The sequence below is a fragment of the Cupressus sempervirens genome, chromosome 8 (assembly GCF_028749045.1).
Source record: "Cupressus sempervirens isolate cs-2001-9-10 chromosome 8, ASM2874904v1, whole genome shotgun sequence".
Lineage (NCBI taxonomy): Eukaryota > Viridiplantae > Streptophyta > Pinopsida > Cupressales > Cupressaceae > Cupressus > Cupressus sempervirens.
The window spans coordinates 44994960-45020504 of record NC_143125.1 but is presented as its reverse complement, the minus strand read 5'-3'; the positions used below and the strand labels follow the sequence as shown (position 1 = coordinate 45020504).

Genomic DNA, 25545 nt, shown 5'->3' with positions numbered 1-25545 from the left:
CTCGGGCACGCCAAACCAAAATGTCTCTAAGAGTCACTAAATGCCATAGGGCAGTGATCTTTGATAGGGTATATCTCAGAGCTCGTGTGAGGTATGGAGGATATTCTAAATGCTATAGGACTATGTTGTAGAGACCTACAATAACCTCTCTCAATTTTTGGAGATCGTACTCTATTTTGATTTTGTGATGCCATCTCGAGTGATGTTGAAACTCGTAGTGTTGGGCAGTACAAAGTTGCCAACTGCTAAATCTTCCTCACCATTTTTCATGGGATCAAACTATTTATTCTATTAGCTATGGATGGTTGAGTAAACCGTAGCCCCAAGCTCATCCCATCTCATTTAGGGCTCAAACATTCTCAGGCAGACTGAACTTAAATGTCCCTAGGAGTCACTAAATGCCATAGGGTAGTGATCTTTGACGAGGCATATCTCAAAGCTCGTGCAATGTATGGATGTGATTCTAGGTGTTATAAGACCATGTTGCAAAGGCATACAATAACCTCTCTCACTTTTTGGAGATCTTACTCTATTTTGATTTTGCGATGTCATCTCGGGTGATGCTGAAACCTGTAATGTTGGCTAGTACAAAGTTGCTAACTGCAAAATCTCCCTCACCATTCATTGCAAGATCAAACTATCTAGTTTTTTAGCTCTAAGTGTCCAAGTAAACCCTAGCCCCAAGCTCATCCTATCCTGTTGAGCACTTGAATGTTCTCGAGCATGCCAAATTGAAATGTCCCTAAGAGTCACTAAATGCCATAGGGCAACAATTTTTTATGGGGTATAGCTCAGAGCTCGTATTCTAGAAGCTATAAGACCATGTTGTAGAGACCTACAATAACCTTTCTCACTTTTTGGAGATCTTACTCCATTTTGATTTTGCGACACCATCTCGGGTGATGTTGAAACTTGTAGTATTGGCCAGTACAAAGTTGCCAACTGCCAAATCTCCCTCACCGTTCATCATGGGATTGAACTATCTATTCCACTAGCTCTAGGTGGCTGGGTAAATCCTAGCATCAAGCTCATCACATCCTATTGAGCACTCAAACATTCTTGGGCACGCTGAACCAAAATGTCCCTAAGAGTCACTAAATGCCATAGGGTAGCGATCTTTGACAGGGCATATCTCAGAGATCATGTAAGGTATGGATGTGATTCTAGGTTCTATAGGACCATGTTGCTGATATCTACAATAACCTCTCTCATATTTTGGAGATCTTACTCTATTTTGATTTTGTGACACCATCTTGGGTGATGTTGAAACTCATAGTGTTGGCCAGTACAAAGTTGCCAACTGCCAAATCTCCCTCATCATTTGTCATGTGATCAAACTATCTATTCTGTTAGCTCTAGATGGCTGAGTAACCCCTAGCTCCAAGCTCATTTCATCCCATTGAGCACTCAAACATTCTCGAGCATGCTGAACCGAAATGTCTATAAGAGTCACTAAATGCCATAGGGTAGCAATCTTTGCTAGGGCATATCTCAAAGCTCGTGTGAGGTATTAATGTGATTGTAGGTGCTATATGATAGTTGTGTGGAGACCTACAATAACCTCTCTAACTTTTTGGAGATCTTACTCTGCTTTGATTTTGCGACGCCATCTCGGGTGATGCTAAAACTCATAGTGTTAGCCAGTACAAAGTTGCCAACTACCAAATCTCCCTCACTGTTCATCGCAAGATCAAATTTTCTATTCCATTAGCTCTGGGTGGCTAGGTAAACCCTAGCCTGAAGCTTGTCCCATCTTGTTGAGCTCTTGAACATTCTCTGACACACTAAACTGAAACATCCCTAAGAGTCGCTAAATGCCATAGAGCAACGATCTTTGATGGGGCATATCTTGAAGCTCGTGCGAGGTATGGATGTGATTCCAAGTGCTATAGGACTATGTTGCAAAGACCCACAATAAGCTCTCTTACTTTTTGGAGATCTTACTCCATTTTAATTTTGGATGCCATCTTGGGTGATGCTGAAACTCGTAGTGTTGGCCAGTACAAAGTTGCCAACTACCAAATCTCCCTCACCGTTCATCATGGGATTGAACTGTCTATTCTATTAGCTATAGGTAGCTAGGTAAACCCTAGCTCCAAGTTTTTCTCATCCTATTGAGTGCTTGAACATTCTCAGGCATGCCGAACTGAAATGTCCCTAAGAGTCACTAAATGCCACAAGGTAGCAATCTTTGATGGGGCATATTTCAAAGTTTGTGCAAGGTATTGATGCAATTATAGGTGCTATAGGACTATGTTGTGGAGGCCTACAATAACCTCTCTTGCTTTTTGGAGATCTTACTCCATTTTGATTTTGTGATTCCATCTTGGGTGATGCTGAAACTTTTAGTATTGGCCAATATAATGTTGCCAACTGCCAAATCTCTCTCACCTTTCATAGTGGGATTGAATTGTCTATTCTATTAGCTCTGGGTATAGGGACGGGGGTACTTGGGGTACTTAGGGTATAGGTATGGGTACGGGTATAGCTATTTTTTATAATAGGGGATGGAGGTACTTGGGTATGCCAAACTTTATTTTTAATTATACTTTTATATTTATAGAAAACCTAAATTTATGAGTCATGACAATGATTTTTCAAATCAAGAACAATGATAAAGTTTGCAATGTAATGTATTATTTTCAATTTCAAATTTTTTATATGTTTGTAATAATAATTTATGATAAATGTTTAGATGCATGACATAGAAGGCAGACTTGAAACATGAACAAGAGGATCATAAATCATATGACAATGACATATTGCAAATGATAAATTTTTGGCTTTAACAATGATAAAGTTTATTGTTGATCAATATTGTATCAAAGTTTCAAACTAATTAGATATTGAATTAAGCTTGGTAAACAAATAGTAGAGAAGGAAAACTTTAAACATGAACAAGATCATAAATCATATGATCATGACATATTGGAAACGATAAACTGATGCTTGAATAGTGATAAAGTTGATTGTTAATCAATATTCTATCAAAGTTTCAAACTAATTAGGTATTGAATTAAGTGTGATAAACAACAAGCTGATACACAAACAAAAAACCGAAAAAAAAAAATCAGAAATCTCAATCAAGGTCCTTAGCTATGATGTTCTCCACCGAGTACCCAGTACTTAGGATACATGTATCTGGTACTTGGGTACATGGTATGAGTACTAGGAGTGTGGGTACAAGTACCCATGCAACCTTGATAATATATCATTATAATGAATAATGTATATAATATATTATGATAACCAATAATGTCATACATAAATGAACATATAATATATTATGCTAACCAATAATGTCATACATGAACAAACATATGATATAAAATGATAACCAATCATGTCATACATTAACAAACACATAATATATTATGATAACCAATAATGTCATACATGAAAAAACATATCATATATTAACCAATAATGTCATGCATTAACTATATGTCATACGTCAAATATAAAATGTCATATATACATAAAATATATATCGAATACGTCCACTGACATGAAATCCAACATAGATATCCATCAATGCCTATACATGTGTGTCTATCAACTATATTTTCTCCTTCCCATGAGGGGAAGGAAACAAATCCCTAGAGGTCTTCGGTCATCATGCAAAGGGAGATGATGGGGATGATGGGGTCTTCCTCACATGCCCACTCATCCTCTTGTTTAGGGTCTTCTCTAACTCGAGTTGATAAAAACAAAGTAGATATGAATCAATAATTATTATACATTGAAATCAAATATATGTACACACAAAATTAATTATTTTCTTACCACCATCAAGTAGTCACTCTGTACATCCATCTCAAAGGCTCGTAGATGATCAGGTGTAATAAGGCCCTACAACAATTCAATCAATATAATCACTTATAAATAACATTAGAAATTTTGATACTAACTATTATAAACAATGACTAAAACCACGAAAATTCTTTCATATCTCAGTCAATGGCTTTGAACTAGCCACCTCTGTACCAACTCCATGATTGATGGACTGCCGAAGATGAGGAGGAGTCTCAGATGTCAAGAGCTACATGTCATACAATACAAGTTAGATGTAACATGAAACATGAAATGAATATAATCAAATGAATTAAATTAACATGAAACAAATGTACCTCTATGAAGCTCATATTACACCTAGGTTTGGAGTCCCTAGTGAATATCGATGGTGTAGTAGAGAACTGATGTACATGCATAAATTTTTTTTGTCAATCCTTCATATGATTACTTAATAAATATATGTATCAATTTAAATGATTAAATCAATACATACCTCTAGACTCGTTGACGAGATGAAAAATGGGGCCGGGGGGTCTCTACTAGGGCCTCCAACACTTTGATCTTGAATTTTGAATAATGCCAATACATGCTAATTAATTAGTCATTCACTATGCATATGAAATGTAATAAAATTAGTTTATTATAATTGTAATTTACTTGTGTGTCAATGCCAAATGTCTCATTTAGAAATTGGTCAGTGACTAGCCCATTATCCATATTATCTCCAACATGACTACCAAATGTGCATAAGGATCCACATGATGTACACATGTAACTATGATGCATAGAAGGCTCCTCCTCAACTAATGTACTCGTGCAATGAATGAGGGTTTGTGTCAAAGCATTAATAGTCCCTAGAGTGCTGGCCTCTACATGTTCCTTCACAACTGAAGGAATAATCACATGCTCAACTTGTGGCTTGACAAAAGGTGCCCTAACTACATTAGGGTCACAACATGCCCCCAGCCTCTCGAATGATGACCCCCCACCTCTACCTTGAGATTCTAATATATCAAAATAATTGGGGATCTCCCCAAGGACAAATTCATAATACAATTTCTTTAAGAAATACATTAGAACCTCATGATTATTGCAAGGAGGGGTATCAAAGACCATCCACCATCTATCCCAAAAATTATTTCTAATACCATCATGTATGCACCAATGCATAGGGAACCTTTTAGTTATCTCTCTAACAATATTTTGTTCAGTAGGCATTTTAAGCAATGCACAAATGGTACCTTTTGCTATTTTATTTTCCATCTTGAATATCTTCTTTGTTCATCCCTCTTAACATGCCAAACATGCAACTGACTACTAACAAAAGCTACATGGGTCGTAATGGAATCGAGGAAGTATGCTAATTGCGCTCTCATTGGATTAGTTTGTCCATAAGCTCTCAACCTACCAATGAGTGCTTCTAATTCATTTTTCCTTCTTTCTATTTCATTTATTATGTTGTTTTGTGTGCCAAGAGGGGGTCTTCCAATCGGTGTAGGTTGTGGAATTTCTTGCTCTTGTTGTGGAGGGTTTTGATTCTCATCTTGTCGAGGGTTTTAGTTCAAATTTTGTGGAGGGTTTTGGTTTTGATCTTGTTGGGGATTTGGCAATTCATTATCCACATTTCCTTATAAGAAACCAATTGCAATCTAAATAAATAAAAAAATTTAAAGAAAAATTTAAAAAAACCTACAAAATAATGCAAAAACATATAAAACAATGCAAAAAACAAGAGTAGAAAACATACAACATGATCTTGATCTTGAACTTCAGTGACGAGGAGGCATTTTGCAGACGTGGGTGGTGAAATTCTTCAATTCCTTCAACTCGCATATGTGCTGTGAGGAGAAAATATTACAAAATGAAATAGAAATGAAATGAGCTGTAGGTTTGCAGCCCATTTATAATTTTTTTTAGTTTTTTAAAGTGCATACCGCTATAGCGCATATGCACTTTAAAAAACTAAAAAAAAGGGGTGTCATGTTTTTGGCACCACAACTTGGTGCACACACCCTAGTATTTGTGAAAAGGACATTTTTTGATGAAGGATGTATGTTGTACGAACATTGTGATGTGTGAACTTACTGTGAAAGTGATATATGTGAGGTTTTGTATAAGCTCTTGTTTGATTTGAGATCAAGGTGAAGATCAGAGAACAATCAAGGAAGAAGGTACAATACTTATATTATAGAAGTCTAATTACTTTTTTGGTAGTGAGCTCTTCTTGTAATTAGAAGTGTATGTTTGGGAAGTGGGCTCATCTTGCATTCTCTTTACTACAACTCCTAATAGGGTTGACACAACTCCTTACAAGGTTGGCACAAATCCTAACAGGGTTGGAATCTCCTAACAGGGATTCAAAGTCTCCTAATAGGGAATCCTTATACTAAATTTTCTCATTGACTCCTAACAGGGTCCATCCTCTAATAAGGAAATTATATATCAGTATATCATCTAGTGGGTATCATCCCCACTAGGGCTTTCCTTTGGCCAGGGTTTTCCTAGTTAACAAAATATGGTGTTATGAGTTATCTTTGTGCATGGTTACTATTACTATTCAGGATTACTTTATTACTTAATTATGTATGGTTCAAAGTAAGAAATTATATCCAGTTGGTGACTAAAGTTTGTAGATTATTGATTCACACCCCCCCGCTAGTAATCCCTATTTCTAACATTTGAGGCATTATATGTCTTTAGATTTCATTGAAACTTGTGAATATTTGCATTTTCCTTACTTTTGTTGATTGGACCTTCATCCCACCACCAACCATTGCATTAGTTCTAATGGCTTGGAGACATAACTACATCCAAATGGACTCCTAGGTTTGATGGCATGATATTTTATGTGTTTTATATTTTCATGAGTTTTATACCATTTGATGTATTGATGCTACGCTTGTGTTTGGCATGCAAGTCAACATAGTTTGTGACATAAGATCACTTCAGTATTTTGATTACTGACATGTGGTCAGCTTTGTATTAGATTTAAATGACATTAATTATGCATTTTTAAAAGATGACATGATTCATCTTTGTAACTTGTTTGAATGTCGTTGTAATTTAAATTCAACTTTGATTAAATGGGAACAAGTTCTTATGCATATGTAGTCGACATTTGACTTTTCAACTTTAGATTTCTTCTTTTTTGTTATTTTTGCATATGTGGAAATGTTAGTGGATTTTAGTTTATACAAGAAGCATTACACAAGTTTTTCTCTAACAAGGAAGATAGTAAAATAACAAGTACAAAAAACCTATTTCAATGTGTACAACTTTCAAGATATATATACCTATTGAATCCTCCAAGTAATCATTGTAATTTTTAAAAAAGTGTTCTTAGTTTAAGTTAAAATAAAAATAGTGCATTATTTTAAAACATAGAAGAACAATACACCTGAGCAAGAGGTGAAAAAAATGAATATCATTGTTGAATGTTAGGATTTGAATGTAGAGACATTTTGCATTTCACTTACCCTTTCTTTATTACTTGTCATTCTAGAAATTAAAATAGGTTAAATGTTTTGTTTTTTTTATTTCAAATTTTATTACATTTTTATATAATTTTAACTAGTCAAGTAGAGGAATGACTCATACTCATTATAAGGTAATAATGAGGCAAAATAAATAAATCTTACAAGATGTTGGAAATATTCAGGACTAACAAGGTTACTGAGAGGGGAGGGGTGAATCAGTAAACTTTAAAATTTAAACCAATTCAGCATAATAACAAATTCACCATTCATTCATCTACTTTACTGTATGCATGAAAATATTAACACACTGATTTGGTGACCCAGAAACCTTTCAAATTGAAAGTAAAACTGGGGTGGGGATGATGCCCACGAAACTTCAATACTGCAGTATAAAGTTGGCCGGTTAAGGCTTACAGTGATCACTTCTGGTGATCTGCCCTGTTAGGAGCAAGTAGGACTACTAGATCCACCTTGTTAGAGGATTTACAAACATACAATGAAGTATGCACTCTGTTAGGAGATTTACAAAAGACTGTTAAGTCTACCCTGTTAAAGGATTTACAAAACTGATTCACCTATTAGGATGAAGCAGTGGATCTGCTCGCAACTAGTTTGCTGATTAGATCTTATGTACTGATCACTTGATGAGATGGATATATCTTTGCTGCTCCTTGATAACCTTGTTGAATACTCTGATGTTGATTCTCTTTTAATTTGCTCTTACTTCACTGTTACTTCTTTTCATTATTTCTATATTGCAAATGGCACAATACATTACATATATACCATTCCAATATTTACAGCAACAAGGTTGGCCAAACACAAGTGGACAAAACATTACTGAGTCGGCCAGATAGTAGAAAACTCAGGTTCCTCAAACTCACTCGGTGACCTTCTGACACTCGGCATCCACTACATTACACGGCATCGTCATGCACTCGGTAGAGGTAGGGGCTCGGTCCATACTAATCACTCTGAGTAGCTTGGAACTTGGTAACCATTGGTGACTCAGTAAACATTGTGTCACTCGGTAGAAACTAACTCCTTCGATTCACTAGGTAAGCACTGAATACTTCTTTTACCTTTCTGTCTTGGTAATCACTGAAACCTTCATTGACTTGGTAAATACTAAATCCTTCATTTACCTTCCTGACTCAGTAAACACTAAATCCTTCGTTTACCTTCTTGACTCGGTAAACACCAAAACCTTCGTTTACCTTTCTGACTCGGTAAACACTAAAACCTTCGTTTACCTTCCTGACTTGGTAAACATTGAAACTTTCGTTTACCTTCCTGACTCGGTAAACACTGAAACTTTCGTTTACCTTCCTGACTCGATAAACACTACTGAACATACTTGGTAACCAATGAATGCTCGGTATGAACTGTAAACTGAGTGATGAACTCGGTAAGCATTCAGGATCAAATAAGTGTTGTAACTAATGACAAATGTATCATTATTCCAACAATCTCCCCCTTTGGAATTAGTGACAAAAACACTTATGAGCCAAAAATTATATACAAGATCTGACAAAACTGATTTGATTCTGCTATGCTGTGTGCTGAATATACATGGGCTACCTTACATATAACTCCCCCATACAATATACACAAGGTTTTTACATGAGTTATATGACTTTATTCTTTATTACTTTATTACCTTCTCCCCTTTTGTGTCTGATTTTTTTATTTTCCTTTATATATTGATTTCTCCCCCTTTTTGACAATAATGCCAAAGAATAAAGAATGTATTTACACGGAGACACCAAAATGTGTGATAAACTCAAAATGTACCTAAAGAATTAGTTGCAGAGTTTTATCCCAATTGTCTTGCAGGATTTTACATGTGGAGAGAGCTACTTGAACTTCTGCAGAAAGTTCAATCACATGGTCTGGAACAGAGAAGTTTTTGTCATGGATCAATGTTTTTGAATATGCAATGTGCTTCTGCATTGTGTTCATGATAGGAAGGATCATATTCTGGATGTCAATCAGAGTAGACCTGATCCTTGCTTCCTCTCTCAGCAATTCTGCTTGTTTCTCTGACAAAAATTTGATTCTCAGATGATGGGATGAACTTGCACTGTGGTCAGATTGCAGCATTTGGGCACTGACCTTCATATCCGCATCAATTTTATTCAACTTTTCTTTTACTTCCTTTGTATACTCGGTAACATCATAAAGTTTTGCAAAAAGTGAGGTTACATTATTAAAAGAATTTTCAATGTCAGACAAAATTGAGGTTAATTCAACCTATTTTATTGCTAAGTGCTGAGCAATGTGCTCAAGCACCTTATATTCAAATTTCTTTTCTGCTTTCTCTATTAACTTTTCTTGTCCTTAGATATCCTCATTACATTTATTCACCGCTTCTTCTAGCTGTAACAAAATGTGTTGAGATGAATCCACATCAACACTTATAGCCTCAGTTATTATGTTCTTAGCACTCTCAATGATGTTGAATTCTCTGTCCCTTTCATTCCTTAGCTGCATTTGCTGTGCCTTTTTCTCTAGACATGGACTAGCCAATCTCAGTTCATTAACTGTAGCAGTTTCTAGATTTATCTGTGGAATGACAATTTCTTCATCCAAATCTATATCACTATCTGTAAGTAGCAGTCTCAAGGGTGTCTTTGGTTTATCTACAGTACTTACCTCCTTTCCTTTTGAAGTAGATACAATGGTCAATGCTGCAGGACTAGCTGTCAAAACTGGAATGGGACCAACTAAAGGTAAACTAAGAGAAGTGCTGGCTGTATCAAAACTTGATATAATTCCCAAAAATGATGTACTAGTCAAAAATGATGTACATACTAGTATATTTACAATTGGAGAACTGACTGGAGCAAAAATTGGGGCCAATGTGGCTGAGGAAGACAAAATTGATATGAAACTTGGAAGACTTACTGTACAAGCTGCAGGTGGAAGAGATACACTTGGTGAAGTGACTGCTGCAGTGGATGACTCGGTGGCTGATGATGTGCTTGGAAGCTTGGTAACTGAAGAAGTGACTGCTGGCTCGGTAGATGAAGTGCTTGGCACTTGCATTGCAGAAACCTAGAGCTGAGAGGAGATAGGTGGAGAGTGTGGAAGAGATGTTATGACTTCAGCTGCAATTCTTACTAGATCTTCTTCCTCTTTGTCTTGTTCTTCTTCTTCCTCCATTTCTTTTTCAGCTTCTTCTTCAACTTCTAACATTATTGAATGCAGGTCTTCTGGTATGTCTTCAATGTCATCACCCTCATCATCATCATCATTATCATCACTGCTATCATTGTCCGTGATTTCAACAGTATCCTCACTGGGTTTGTGTAGATGATAGATATTTTTCCACATGTTTTTTGCATCATTTACTACATGCTCAATGTCTTTGACAAGTATCAAACAAGTGTGGAATCTAATCATCATATTACCTTCATGATCTTTCAGTGATTTCTTCACTTCAGCATTAGAGAGACTTGGCAGGAGATTCCTCAGGGTCTGCTCATAAATGTCTTTGACAATCTTGGTTGCAGCTTCCCATCTTGGTTGCAATCTTTTCAATAGCTCTTCAGAGATCTGAGAGGCTATCCGGTCTAGGGATTATTTCCATTTACCCATTTTGTTCAGTACCAGATCCTCAATCTGCATTTTCTCCTGTTTTGTTCTGGTTTCAAACTTTAATGCTTTGAAGTTTGTGAAGCTACCTCCTTCATCTAATTGCTTTAGTCTTGCTTTAAAGGTGAGTGGAGGCTTAACAAATACAGGTTCCTTCTTTCCCTATCTTGTTCTCCTGGAGAATACTGCAGTGGTTTGCTTTGTAGGTTTGGTGATAGTCACCTTACCTTTCTTTCGTTGAGGCTCTTCTTCTTCTTCTTCCTTTTCTTTATCTTCTCCTCTCCCTTCTGTTATCATGAGAGGTCCAGTATCAGCTTTTATCTTTTTTATCTTTCTCCTGCCTTTAGAGATTGCTTGAGGAAGCTTGATTTCAAGCTCTATTCTAACCTTTGCCTCTTCATAGGTTCCAAATGCAGGCAACTTGGGATCCACTGGTTCATTTACCAGTGCCTCAATGATATCTCTGGCATCATCAATATTTAGCTCATAGGGCAATGGTTTTACCCATGCCACTCGGGGTTTGACTGCCTAGATGTAGACTCTGTCACAGTCAACCATGAAACAGACATCATCCTTATACTCTTCAACAAGTTTTGGAGGTATCCTGAACCTGTTGTTCATCCTTTCCTTGAAATATTCAAAATAATTATCCATTACCTTATCAAAATTCATACCCATTTCTGCTATGAATTCATTTATTTGATACAAAATTGGAGTATCTTTCCTCCATACAACTGCACCCTTAGATGGAAAGAGTTTCTGTACATAGAAAAATAAACAAACTAGCAAAGAGCCAAATTTACAAGGGTTTGTCTTTGCAGTCCTTATGCTATCCATGTTTTTATTCAATTGTTTTAATAGCACATCAGCTAGGTCAAACTGCACATTTTTCTTTACAATCTTATATGCCAAATCTACAGCCTCACAGGGTACACTATTCAGCCTGCTGGAACTATACAGTTTGTATGCAATAACACAAATACCAAATTTTAGTTCTATATCTGAAATATTTTTGAGCTTTAATCCTCTTCCATCCCATTCGGCTTGGGTTAATTTTTGAAGTTCATCTCGACCTAGGGTTTTGGTGGTTTTGGCTTTGGTCAACATTGGTAAACCCGTGATCTTGTGGATCATTTTCTTTGTTATGAGGATGGGTTGCTCTAACCATAATTGTCCATTATGCACACGGCTTAAGATATACCTCACCCATTTCACTTGGAAACTTCTTGGCAGATGCGGGATATGGGTTAAACCTTTGGTTTCCAAATGTTTAAACTCAGGTTTTAGGGTTCCATCCACGCATAACTCGGCTAGGGTACTATCCATAACTACTGTCCCTATTTCTTGCACAATACACTTGAAATGAGTACCAATATCATTGATTAGAAGTACCTTTGGAGGGATCTGCGATTGAGCTTCATGCGGGTCGAGTGATTCAGCGATGGAAGGAACAATTTTGAAATTGGGCGCCTTCCATTCGACTCCCTTCACAAGCATTTCAGAACCTCTCTTCGCCTTGCTGCCATTGGTGCTTGTGGATGCCATTGCTACTCGATGAGAGAACAATTTCGTAACACAATTTATTTGCTAGAAAATTGCTTCAAATCACTTGAACTCGCTTGGATGCACTTGAAAATATATTTGCTCTATGAACTCTAAATTTGTGGTGAAGAATGAGATCAAATTCTGCCTTTTTGATTGAAATCCTGTCATTAATGCTCGGGTACGAAGGTAGATGAGAATTAGGGTTTTATAAATAGTCACTGACTTACTCGATAAACCTTGCAGCTTGGTGAACACACAAAACCTTTCTTATCTTCTCGACCAAGCTCGGTAAAGTCTAAAAACCAACCTTACTCGGTAGATGCAACACTGTGAATTATGACTTGTATCTGTAATACTGATTTTTCATTTCCACTTCTCCTTTCTGGAACTGCCTAGGATATGGCTTGAAGATGCAGTCCCTTATCCTTCTTGATAAGTCTTAATTAGATATGGTGGAGTCACCCATTTCTAGAGTGACATTTCCATCATTTGAATTTTCTTGCTCGGTAGACTTAGGAATCCACTGTTGTTTCATTTGCTTTCGAATATTATTAGCTCTAGTTTTCTTTTCATCTTCAACCTTTCCTATATTCATGCAATTCTTGGCTATATTCTCCACAATAGTGACATCTACACCAAGTATTGTAATCCCAACCAAATATTGCTTTGACAATTTGTTCTACTGGATTGAGTGATTTTGATCTACATTCAGATGCCTTATGTCCTTGTTTCTTGCATTTGTGACACTTGCCTTCAAACTTTGGTTTCTCCTTGCATTCATTGGCTTTGCGACCATGCTGATTGCAATTGAAACATTTGCCATTGAATTTACCTTTACCATTACTCCAACATTTGTTAGATGTATGACCTATCTTGCCACAATGATTAAAAGTGGGTCTTTGATTCCTTTGAGTACCTTGTTCAGAAGATTCACCTTCTTCCTTGCATCCAAGACCAGCTTTACCTTTTTGTTGATTCAATTGATTCATGTCTGCTTGAGATTTCATCATCCTTTCATTGACTTGTTTTTCAATTTTTAGATCATTTTCCAAGCTTTCATTGGTTTGTCTCTTAGTTCTTAAGTCATTCTGTAGACTTTCATTTTGTGCTCTGAGAATCCTGATTTCTTCATTTACATTGGATAGTTGATCTGCTAGATCTTCATGTTCAAGGGATTGATTTTGAGTTTCATGACTTCTATCTTCCAATTCTTCTTGTGCTTTGTTTCTTTGTTCCAAAACTTCACATAGCCTGATTGTCTGTATTTCTTGCTCTCTTTTAAGCTTTCTTACCTCTTCTTGCAGAGATCCATTCTTTTCTAAAAGTTCTTTGATTTCTTTGTCACCTTCTTTTGAATTACTTGATGGTAACAAATCTTCAATCCTTTCTTCAACATAAAAATGGTCATTTATTTGTCTTGCAATTTCCTTTCTTCTTTTTAGGGATTGAGAAATATGTTCCTTTGCTTCTTTGAGTTGAACCATGGCCATCTCCAAATCTAGCTTCTCATTCTCAATAGTTTTGTCAAGTCTGAATATCTCCATTGTCCTTGATCTTTGCTCAAGCTGTCAAGCTCTGTCGTGAGAACCACAAAGCTTTGATACCAATTGTTGGAAATATTCAGGACTAACAAGGTTACTAAGAGGGGAGGGGTGAATCAGTAAACTTTAAAATTTAAACCAATTCAGCATAATAACAAATTCACCATTCATTCATCTACTTTACTGTATGCATGAAAAGATTAACACACTGATTTGGTGACCCAGAAACCTTTCAAATTGAAAGTAAAACTGGGGTGGGGATGATTCCCACGAAACTTCAATACTGCAATATAAAGTTGGCCGGTTAAGGCTTACAGTGATCACTTCTGGTGATCTGCCCTGTTAGGAGCAAGTAGGACTGCTAGATCCACCTTGTTAGAGGATTTACAAACATACAATGAAGTATGCACTTTGTTAGGAGATTTACAAAAGACTGTTAAGTCCACCCTGTTAAAGGATTTACAAAACTGATTCACCTGTTAGGATGAAGCAATGGATCTTCTTGCAACTGGTTTGTTGATTAGATCTTATGTACTGATCACTTGATGTGATGGATATATCTTTGTTGCTCCTTGATAACCTTGTTGAATACTCCACTGCTGATTCTCTTTCAATTCGCTCTTACTTCACTGTTACTTCTTTTCATTATTTCTATATTGCAAATGGCACAATACATTACATATATACCATTCCAATATTTACAGCAACAAGGTCGGCCAAACACAAGTGGAAAAAACATTACTGAGTCGGCCAGATAGTAGAAAACTCAGGTTCCTCAAACTCACTCGGTGACCTTCTGACACTCGGCATCCACTACATTACACGGCATCATCATGCACTCGGTAGAGGTAGGGGCTCGGTCCATACTAATCACTCTGAGTAGCTTGGAACTTGGTAACCATTGGTGACTCGGTAAACATTGTGTCACTCGGTAGAAACTAACTCCTTCGATTCACTTGGTAAGCACTGAATACTTCTTTTACCTTTCTGTCTTGGTAATCACTGAAACCTTCATTGACTCGGTCAATACTAAATCCTTCGTTTACCTTCCTGACTCGGTAAACACTAAATCCTTCGTTTACCTTCCTGACTCGGTAAACACTAAATCCTTTGTTTACCTTGTTGACTCAGTAAACACCAAAACTTTCGTTTACCTTTCTGACTCGATAAACACTAAAACCTTCGTTTACCTTCCTGACTCAGTAAACACTGAAACTTTCATTTACCTTCCTGACTCAGTAAACACTAAAACTTTCGTTTACCTTCCTGACTCGGTAAACACTGATGAACATACTTGGTAACCAATGAATGCTCGGTATGAACTGTAAACTGAGTGATGAACTCGATAAGCATTCAGGATCAAATAAGTGTTGTAACTAATGACAAATGTATCATTATTCCAACAGTGAGATTGAGTAAAAAAACCAAAAAAGAAAGAGTCTTGGGAACTTTAAAAAACCAAAAAGAAAAGAAAAGCAAAGGGTGTGATGCAACTATTCATTTACTTCAATTTTTTGGAAGATATACCGTAATAATATGGGGTAAAAGCACAAACCTGTGTCACCCTTTCACAAAGGAAAAGGCTAACAAAAGTATAATTGTTCACCTTGACATAAAACTAGTATTATTATTTAGAATTTGAAAATGTAGTAAACTAGTGAAATGTTTAGAAATGGATGGATTTTATAATTATAATTTTTAATAATTATTTGGAATAAGAAATGATACATTTTCCTATTTTTTAATGATAACTTTTTAGTTGCAAAAAAATGTTGGAAATTAGGGGTCTAGTTCCCACCACAAAACTGCATAGAAATAAACTTATTTCCCTTTGATCTCACATTATGTTATAGATAACATATGTAGCTAGAATAATCAAAATTAAAAATTGGCTTTTGATCTATATTTTCTCTTTTATAACAATTCAAACTTCAACTTATTCAAATTGATAGTTTTCATCTCCCTCCACATTTTTCAAAATAATTCTATTCCAACCAAAAGAAAACTTATAAGTTCTGAAAGAGGACTTTCTCCTCTAGAACGTAATATAATTTTAAATTTTTATTGATTTGATTTAATTTTTTTTCTTTCTCAAAATTGACACCTTCCCAAGTGTTAAAATACATACTTGTAGTTTTTTTCATTTACAAAATACTATATCTAATTAAAACACTATGAGCCTTATATGTGAATATTCTTGACTCTGAGCTCTGTCAAATGATATTTATATTTTATTAAAAAAAATCATAGACAATTGTAAGAGTTATGGAAACATTTCCAAAATAATTGTATTTCTTTAGTAATTGTCGATACTAACTAGTATAAAACATGCACTTAATAGACATTTCCAATAGGAAAAGTGTGAGACCATATATAAGTTAGCTAGAATAAATTTGTCAAGATCATATATTTGAACAAAATTGAGTTTTAGATAGAAATACTCAAATTTATTGATTCTGATAAGTTAGCTTGAAAGGTGACACAACTTTTTACTTTTACCCTATGAGTAAAGTATTTATGTTTTGAACTGATGTTTCATTGTAGTCTCAAACATAGAGAGAATGATGTAGTTATTCATTTACTCTATTTTTTTATTAGTCGATGTTGGAGCATATTTAAGAGTTAATTATTTCTATAAGAATTGAATGTAATAAGAAAAACAAATGAAAAATCATTAGAATTGAATGTAATCCTTTTAGAGACTTGATGATCCATCTCTTCCTACTTTCCTCACTCACCCAAGAAATACCATATTAACTCCATCAATACATCTCTTGATTGTAAAATATACAAAAATCTACACAACATGAGAGAACATTAAGTCCGTCCACCCCCCTTGCACTATGTAAGAACCAATCCCTTCAAAATCCCAACATCCTGTTTGACCATATTAGAATCCAACCCCAATGCTATATTGTGAGAATAAATCTCCTCTGACCATGTGCATCTCACCCAAGTGTGTCAATATCCATCTTCTATTGTTGTGAAAATTAACCATCCTCTATTATAGAAAGTAATCTCAACCAATATAAATACATTGAATGTATGTACAAGAAATCATATTCCTCATTACTCCTTCATTGTACATAGATTAAAAAATTGCTTCGCATAAAATGAGTTGTATCTACATGAGAAACTAAATTGGGATGAAAAATGTTCTCTAGCCTCCATTTCTTTCAATCTCAAATTTGATTTTGTTTGAAGCTCTGGCTATGAGATGTCCATGTGAGTCCTTAAGGGGCCTTATATTCATGCTAGGTGTAAGGTAGGTTGCCCCAAGAATATTAAAAAAATTGATACTCACGGGGTCATGATAAAATAGGTGAGGCATTAGATTCAACCTAAAATGTAACTTTTATACAATGTGAAAAGATTGTCCTTACTCTTGTGCATATAATATTAAAAGATTCCTCCTCAAACCATATACCATTTGATTCATTTAAATAATGAAAAACAAATTTTTTTGAACAATACAGTTCCAAATACTTGCTTTCAGCAATCACAATGTTGACCTAACTAAATGATCTCCTTAATAAATATTTGTGACTATTGGATACTATGTAAGATTCAATTTTTCATTAGGTTTTATGATAGAATTACCTCAATTTTTTAAATAAAAGATAGGGTAGTTTTTCACTTCTCCAATCTATACACTAAATTTTGACATAGTTTCTAAATTATGAGACTGACTAAATTAAAGTAACACAACAAGCATAATGCAAAATGAAATTATTGGATCTTATGCCTTAGATTATTGAAGTTAATTTTGATATTGATATTAAGAGATATGAAGAAATATAAGGAAAAAGATAAAAGAAAATAATTTTAAGCCTCATGCTTTCTTAAAAATGAGATATAGATCACAAAGTTTTACAAGACACATTTAGATATGGTACATACTTTATCATTTAAAGGATTCACCCAACTACACAGTGATGAGAAAATAAAAGATGAATTTCAATAATAAAATTAATAATTAAAAATTAAATATAATCATTTAAGAACAAATTTGGTTATAAAAAAAGGGCTCTGAAAGAGCTAGAGTCCTCACCTTTTGTAAGGATGAAGAGATTGCATTTTATTTCTCTAGTTAGAGCATAATGATTGGAGAAATTTTTATTCACAAAGTTGCTAAGAACCAAGGACTCGAGGGTATACATTTCATTGACTTCTACTAGGACACAAGGATCTCTCCTACTATATTTATTACAAACCTTCTAACTTCATTAATTGGTTAAAGACTTCTTGGCAATGATAACACCCCAACCAATTTGAACTTTGCAAGGAGAGCAATTCTGATATTGCTATCATGATTGAAATGTAGTTTTTAAGTCGAACTCATTGAGCTATGTTTCATGAGTAGTGGTTCAAAAGATCCCATCCTTCATGAGAATGAATTGAACACATAGAACTTATTGCATCTAAGCAATGCTCATAGAGATGAAGCACTCGGGAAGGCTATCCATCCTAGTATTATTCCAAGTCAAGCTCTTCTAGCTATATGATTAAATACGCTTACTTGGAATCCCATATGACTCTTCTAATTTTATGGTGTGGAAGAGAGCTAACATTCATATCACATTTTAATCATTATATGTCATAATTAGTGTTTGATATTTCCAAATTTAGATATTTAAAGTTTTGTTTTGGAATCCACCAACTCCTTGTCATTTAGATAATAGTGGGATTGGGAACTAAGACAATCACATTTATAAATATTAATCACTAATTAACATATTACATTTATAAAGTAACTCTAATAGAGGAAAGTACTCATGTTCATATCATCATTCATTTGAATGGTCTAATAAAAAAGTTCAGTAAAAAAATGCTATTATGCTAATAGTTGTTCAATTGTATAAAATCATTACAGTTTTTTAAATTTAAATTTTAAAATTATTTTAAACATGTAATTCATTTTATGTATCAATTAAATTTTAATATTACTTAGGTTTTATGTGTCATATATATTTTTATTTCATTGAATATGAATTATTGTACACTTTTAAAAAAAATAGTTTTGTTGAATAATATCACAAAATTGTCAAATTGAATTCTTAAACACCATTAGCTTTCAGATAACTTTTTTTCAAATATCGATAGACTACAACACAAGGATAAATTATGAGCATATTAGTTGAGAGGTTTTTAATTTGAATTTATTCAAGCTTAATTGCTTAAATTTTACAATACAAAATTTAAATAGAATTTATATTTTATATTTTATATTTTATTAGTTTTAAATTCTAATATTCTATTCAATTAAATTATAAAATTATTAATATTATTAATATTTCAAATTACATCTAACATTTTAGGTTTTATATTAACTTTTCTAGTTCTAACTTAAAATTATACATTTAAATAAAATAACAAAAATATATTTGTTCTTTAAAATTTTAATCAAATTTCTCAAAAAATTATATTTAATTATTCACTCTTTAGAAAATACTTCAATACATTATTTCAATCTTATTGGTTCCTTTATATAAATTTAATTCATAATTTTGAATTTCTTTATCTTCTGATATTTACTAACATTATTCATTACATTCGTAGTGAAACATATTCATGTTCATATTTAAGCAGACAAACAATTATATTCATGATAAGCATGATTGACAAAACTTTGTAAAAAGAAAAATTATTTATTTATTGTACTCAAAATTTATGTTTTAGAATTTTAGAAATTCAATCTAACATATTCTGGACTGATTTAAATTTTTCTTTTTCATCATTTCAATTCTCAAAATCTAAGGCCTTTTTGAACAAAGTCGATAGTTGTTCTGTTACAGAAAGTTGCAGACATCTTTCAGGCAATTATGGAAGGTTGTAGAAGATGTGACAAATGTTTTGGGTTTTAAAATAATTTAAGAACATTCTAGAGATTGGTTTTTTTCTTTATTTTTGTATCGTAAAAATGAATTGTATCCCTACCAAAATTCATATTAGCCTATCAAAAGTTAAAATTGTTGTTTGAAAATTAATTTAAAAATGAAGTCATTTTTAACCTTTAGAAACTTACAAGTTTTTATTGTAAAAGTTAATTACCACCACCACTGAAAACATAAATTCCCAACAAGAACTAATAATATCCACCAAAAAAAAAACATACATTCAACTAAAAATCACTAAATCACTATTATGATTAACAGGAAAAGAGTCGTTTCAAAAGTGGGGTAGACAAATAAAATCATAACTTTTGTCTCACGGTCTTGAACCTACCTGAAGAAATACTTTGGGTTAATGGCTCTCTCTTGCATCATTGGCTCTTTCCATTAGATATTTTTTCCATGCACATCACATTGTTAATTTCTTGTCATACGCTTTGGGTAGGAAGCCATCTTCCACCCACTATACAGCCTGGTTTCCATTAACAGGAAATAATGTTGGTTTCCAGGTTACATATATGCCTACATAATCTCACATTTTCATGATATTCAGCCTCCTATCCTCCTCAAATATTGGATGCAAATTCAATGCAACTTCAGGTAGCAAGTTATATATTTTAGTATTCTTTTTCTGTTTTATTGATTTGTGAAATATGTTTGATCTATTTTGAGTCTGTTATTACACGTGCTTTCATCCATGAATCCTTTAGGGTCCATTTAGTTATTAGAATAGGAATAGGAAATTAGGAATATGTTTTTTTATTTTGTTTAGTGCACCATTTGGTATATGGAATAGGAAGACATATTCTCATTTTGCCTCTAAAATGAATTTATTCTCATTCAAAAAAATGGTTGTTATTGGAATAGCCATTCCTTTTCTTAATATGTATTCCTATTCTCAAATAGTTTTGAATGATTAATGTATTCTTAGATGTTAATTGGAACAATAAATTGTTGTATTTAAAGAGACAAGACTAGATCTAAGGATGCTTGAAGTGATGTAACTGAAGTCTTAAGGCGATTACGTGTGCACGACATATATGGTTAACCTTTTTCATTTTTTACTTTTCCTGGTTTTATATGTAGCTTTGGTTGAGCCTATTTCAAATCACAGTGAGTATTTTAGTTACTCTTTAGTGTTGTTCTTAGTGATTTGATGATATTGATCTGTTGTTTTATTTTAGTAGTAGTTTTGTTGTTGTTGTTGTTGTTGTTTTAGTAGTAGTTCTATTTTAAAAATTCTATTTTATTGTTTTTTCAATTGGATTTTTGTTTTTGATTTAAAAAGGTAGGATAAGGGTTCTAAACTCAAAAAATAGTATTACCATACACCTTTAAGTGCTCTAGGCCATTATAGACAAGCAGAAGAAGGGACACTCAAAATTCAAACAGCTTGAGACCTATGTGATCACAAATTAATCGATTGGATTTATGTTATCTTAGTCTTATAGTTATTGTCCTTTGATTGTTTAGATATATTTAGCTATTGTATTAGTTGTGATTGAGAACATGGTCCTCAAGTCCTATTCTCGCTATTCTTGGTGGTTTTATAATTGAACAAGAATGAATTGCTAGGACCCTATCTTACTTAATATAATAAAAACCATAGACAAGCTTGAATCAAGAGAGAATGTGTAAACTTATATTATATTTAACAAATCTTTTGTTTGAGCATATCTCATGAGATATATTAGATGGTTCCTTGGATATTACACTTGTGTAATCTTTAACCGAGATTGATCCAAATGAAGCCATGTTGAGAATTGTTGAAGCTTTTGCAATTGATGAAAATGTTGATCTTCTCCAAAGTGGTATGGTTCTAAACATGTTTTAGATTCCATTAATGCTTTGAAATTTGTGACTTATTTTGATGATGCCAATGCAATATATAGATACTTCTAATTTGTAGTACTCTTTTATTTTTGAAGCATTAAATAGTAGCCAAAAGAAAGGGGGGTTGATCCAGAAGTACAAAAATATTGAAGAACAACTGAAAGTCACCTCCCACTTATCTAACTGATACCAATTTTATACTTTGAAAACTAAATAAAGACTAGCTCCAAAAAATAACCCTTATCAACAATCCTATCCCTAATAAGCATATAATATAGAAAATTATACCAGTAGCAAGAAACTTATCACTGCTACACTTCTAGTTACATAATAAAATCCTCATAGGGAACCAAGTTCAATGGGATCCAAACCATAACAGAAAACCAAAAAACAAGGAACTAGGGGCTAATTGCTTGCTTTCTCTCCTTGTTCCTCCTCCTTTTCCTCAGTCTTCTCCTTGTTCAAATTCATCCCCTCCTCTTTGATGGGTTTATCTAGTAGCATCTTCAACTAATCCTCCACTAGGAAACCATGGATGGAGCGAGTAGTTTCACTGTCTTTGCCTGTATCTTTCTCATCCTTGTTTACCTGTAGAAAATAGGGAGTGGTGGCAGCCAAGTGCATGCCATCGTGGTGAATTTCATCAAGGTGTCAATTTTTTGGCAAATGCCAATATGGTTATCCATAAGCTCCTTCATCAAATTCTCCAGCCTCTCCAACCAAGTTTTTCTTTGGTTCTATCTATGGCTATGTCTTACTTTCTCCCGCCACCTTTGAGAGCTTCTTTCGTGGGGGAGCAATATTCTTTTGTTTTTGAACTTATCCTTTTTCATTTTTTGGTAATGCAATAATTTTATTGGCCTTCAAAATTCAAATCTTTCTTGTCCATAGATTGATAAGAGCATCTCAATCTCAACTTCAGTTATTTTGAATCATATTTTCTCTCTTCACATCTTTACTTAATTGAACTTGTCTTGTGTTGGTCATCATATGGATAATAGTATTAAATGGCATCTGGGAAATCTTTCCCAACTACAAGCTCTAGATATTTCCAATAGGATTTTCTTCAAAGATGGGTTTTCCACTTACATTTATTATTGTGGACCTATGTACTATTCCACTTTGGAGTGGGCAAAGAATCTGTGGGGCTTTTGATGCACAATAAACTCAACTTGTATTGCCTTGTGAGATTAATTGATTACAAATGTCATTTTATAGAGGACTTGGAGCAATCTAGAATCATCTTGTCAAAAATATGTGAGAGACACAATTGTAGGATGACAATAATAAAGTAGCCATAAATATGAAATGACAAAAAGTTGCAATGGATAGTGCATTTATGACTTTGGATTGTGAAAAGATTTTGTTTCAAATGCATTGCTTGACTATCCATACTTTGGAAAATTCATTGCATGAATGTCCATACTTTGGTTGGTAGAAATTAATTATTTACCAACACCCTCCTGTAATTACTACCACTAATTACATAAAAAATTTACAATGTTCATTTTTTTTCTTAAACATTCAAATTGTTCTTGTGGTAGTGCCTTTGTAAAATATCTACCAATTGATCTTTAGATCTGCAATGGTCCTAGTTGATTTGTCCATTGTTAACTAACTCTCAAATAAAGTGATATCGGGTATCATTGTATTTGGTCCTCTTGTTAAAAACATGATTCTTTTATAATGCAATGGCAGACTTGTTATTACAATAGATTGTAGTAGACTCCTTTTGTGCATGTATTAGATCTTTGAAGACTCTTCACATCCATAATGATTGACATGCTGATGATGTGCCTGCTACATTTTTCGCTTTGGCTAGTGAAATTACCACAATAGGTTTCTTCTTTGATGCCCCTGCCACAACACCTATTCCAAGATCAAATGCATATCCATATGTACTCTGTGTATCATCAATACTTCCTACAAAGTCACTATTAGTATATCCAAAAAAATGAAATACATACAAAGAAGAATATATTATGCCATAATTGATAGTCCTTGCAATGTATCTCAATATTCTCTTTCCCTCCTACCAATGTGAGTTCTTTGGTGAATCCATAAATCTAGAAATCAAACTCACTGCATACATAATATCTGGCCTAATTGTTGTGAGATACATCAAACTACCAACAAGTTTTCTAAATATAGTAATTTTAAAATTCATTTCATCATCTTCTTTTCTTAGTTTTGTGCCTATTGCCACAGGTGTAGAAATTGGATTGCATTTCACCATTCTAAACCTTTTCAAAACATAATTTTCATACTTATTTTGACAAATAAAAATACCTTTATCATTTTGTGTAACTTCAATGCCAAGAAAATATTTTACCAAACCCAAATCTATCATCTCAAATTCCTTTTTCATTGTCGAGTTAAACATTTCAATAGAAAGATTACCTATAAGGATCAAATCGTCAACCTAAAAGAAAACAATCAAAATTTGACCTTCCTTATTGACCTTGGTGAATATATTTGTCTTACTAGTACTTCTATTCAATCCATTCTGAATCATGTATGCATCAATTCTACTATACCAAGCCCTTCGTGCACGCTTTAACCCATAGAGTGCATTCTCCAATCTATAAACCTTGCCATCCTATCCTTTTATTTCATGACCTTGTGGTTGTTGCACATAAACTTCTTCTTCCAAATATCTATTTAATAAAGATGATTTTACATCCATTTTTTTTGAGCTGCAATAGCTAGTACAATTTTAATAGTATCTAGTCTAGCTAGGGGTGCTAAAATTTCATTATAATCAACTCTGTATTCTTGTGCAAACCCTTTAACCCTTTAGCTACTAGTCTTACCTTATATTTGTCAATTTCTCCATTTGTTTTATACTTACTTTTATATACCCATTTTACACCTATGTAGTCTATATCTTTAGGAAAATCAACTAGTTCCCATGTATCCTTTTTCTTAATAGATTCCATTTCATCATTATTGTATTAATCCATTGATCTTCCTTAATTGCATCTTCAAAATATATGGGATCTTGAGAAAATAGAGAAATTTTTTATTGTGAATTTATCTTATCCTCTTGATCATATATATCTTTCAAACTTCTAGACTTATTGCTTTATACCTTGATCTCAGTTGAACAATTGTAGGATTTGAGTCTTTACTTACTTGTGGACTTGGACACTCATCTTGCACATATCCCATTTGTGTGTTATCTCCTTGTAGGCTTCTGGATGGACTTTCTATTTACTCATTTGATTGATCTTCTTGATTTTCTTGATCTTTTCCTTCTTTCTCATCACATGATATTGTTGGAGTACTTGTAATTGTTTTATCTATACTTCCAGCCCAAGATTCATCTTCTTTGAATATAAAATCTTAACTTACAATTACTTTCTTGGTTATAGGATTATACATCTTTTAACCCTTAGAATGTTCATCATAACCTACAAATATGCACTTTTCACTTTTATTAGCTAATTTACTTACTTCTTTAGGAACATGTGCATATGAAATACAACCAAATACTCTTAAATTAGAGACACCTACCACTTCATGTTTTTTGTAGAATCATGTTCCTTACAATCTTGGTTGAACTTCTATTCAAGATTAAACAACACATGCTATTGCTTCTACCCAATATTCATTAGGTATATTTTTACCTTTCAACGTGCTCCTTTCAATCGCCATTATTGTTTGATTCTTCCTTTCTACAACACCATTTTGCTAAGGTGTGTAACTTGTAGTGAATTACTTCTTTATTCCATGGTACCTACACTAATCCAAAAAATCATTTGACATTTATTATCCTCCTCTATCTGAGCTTAATACCTTGATGGATAGGCCACCTTGTTTTTCAACTAATTCCTTAAACTCCTTGAATTTTCCAAATGTCTTGGA

At 33.7% G+C, this 25545-nt stretch overlaps 1 pseudogene; it reads right to left on the bottom strand.

The window, feature by feature from the left end:
- Positions 1 to 25335, bottom strand: part of LOC149541521 (uncharacterized) — a 38576-nt pseudogene extending 13241 nt beyond the window's left edge.
- Positions 25336 to 25545: the final 210 nt, after the last annotated feature.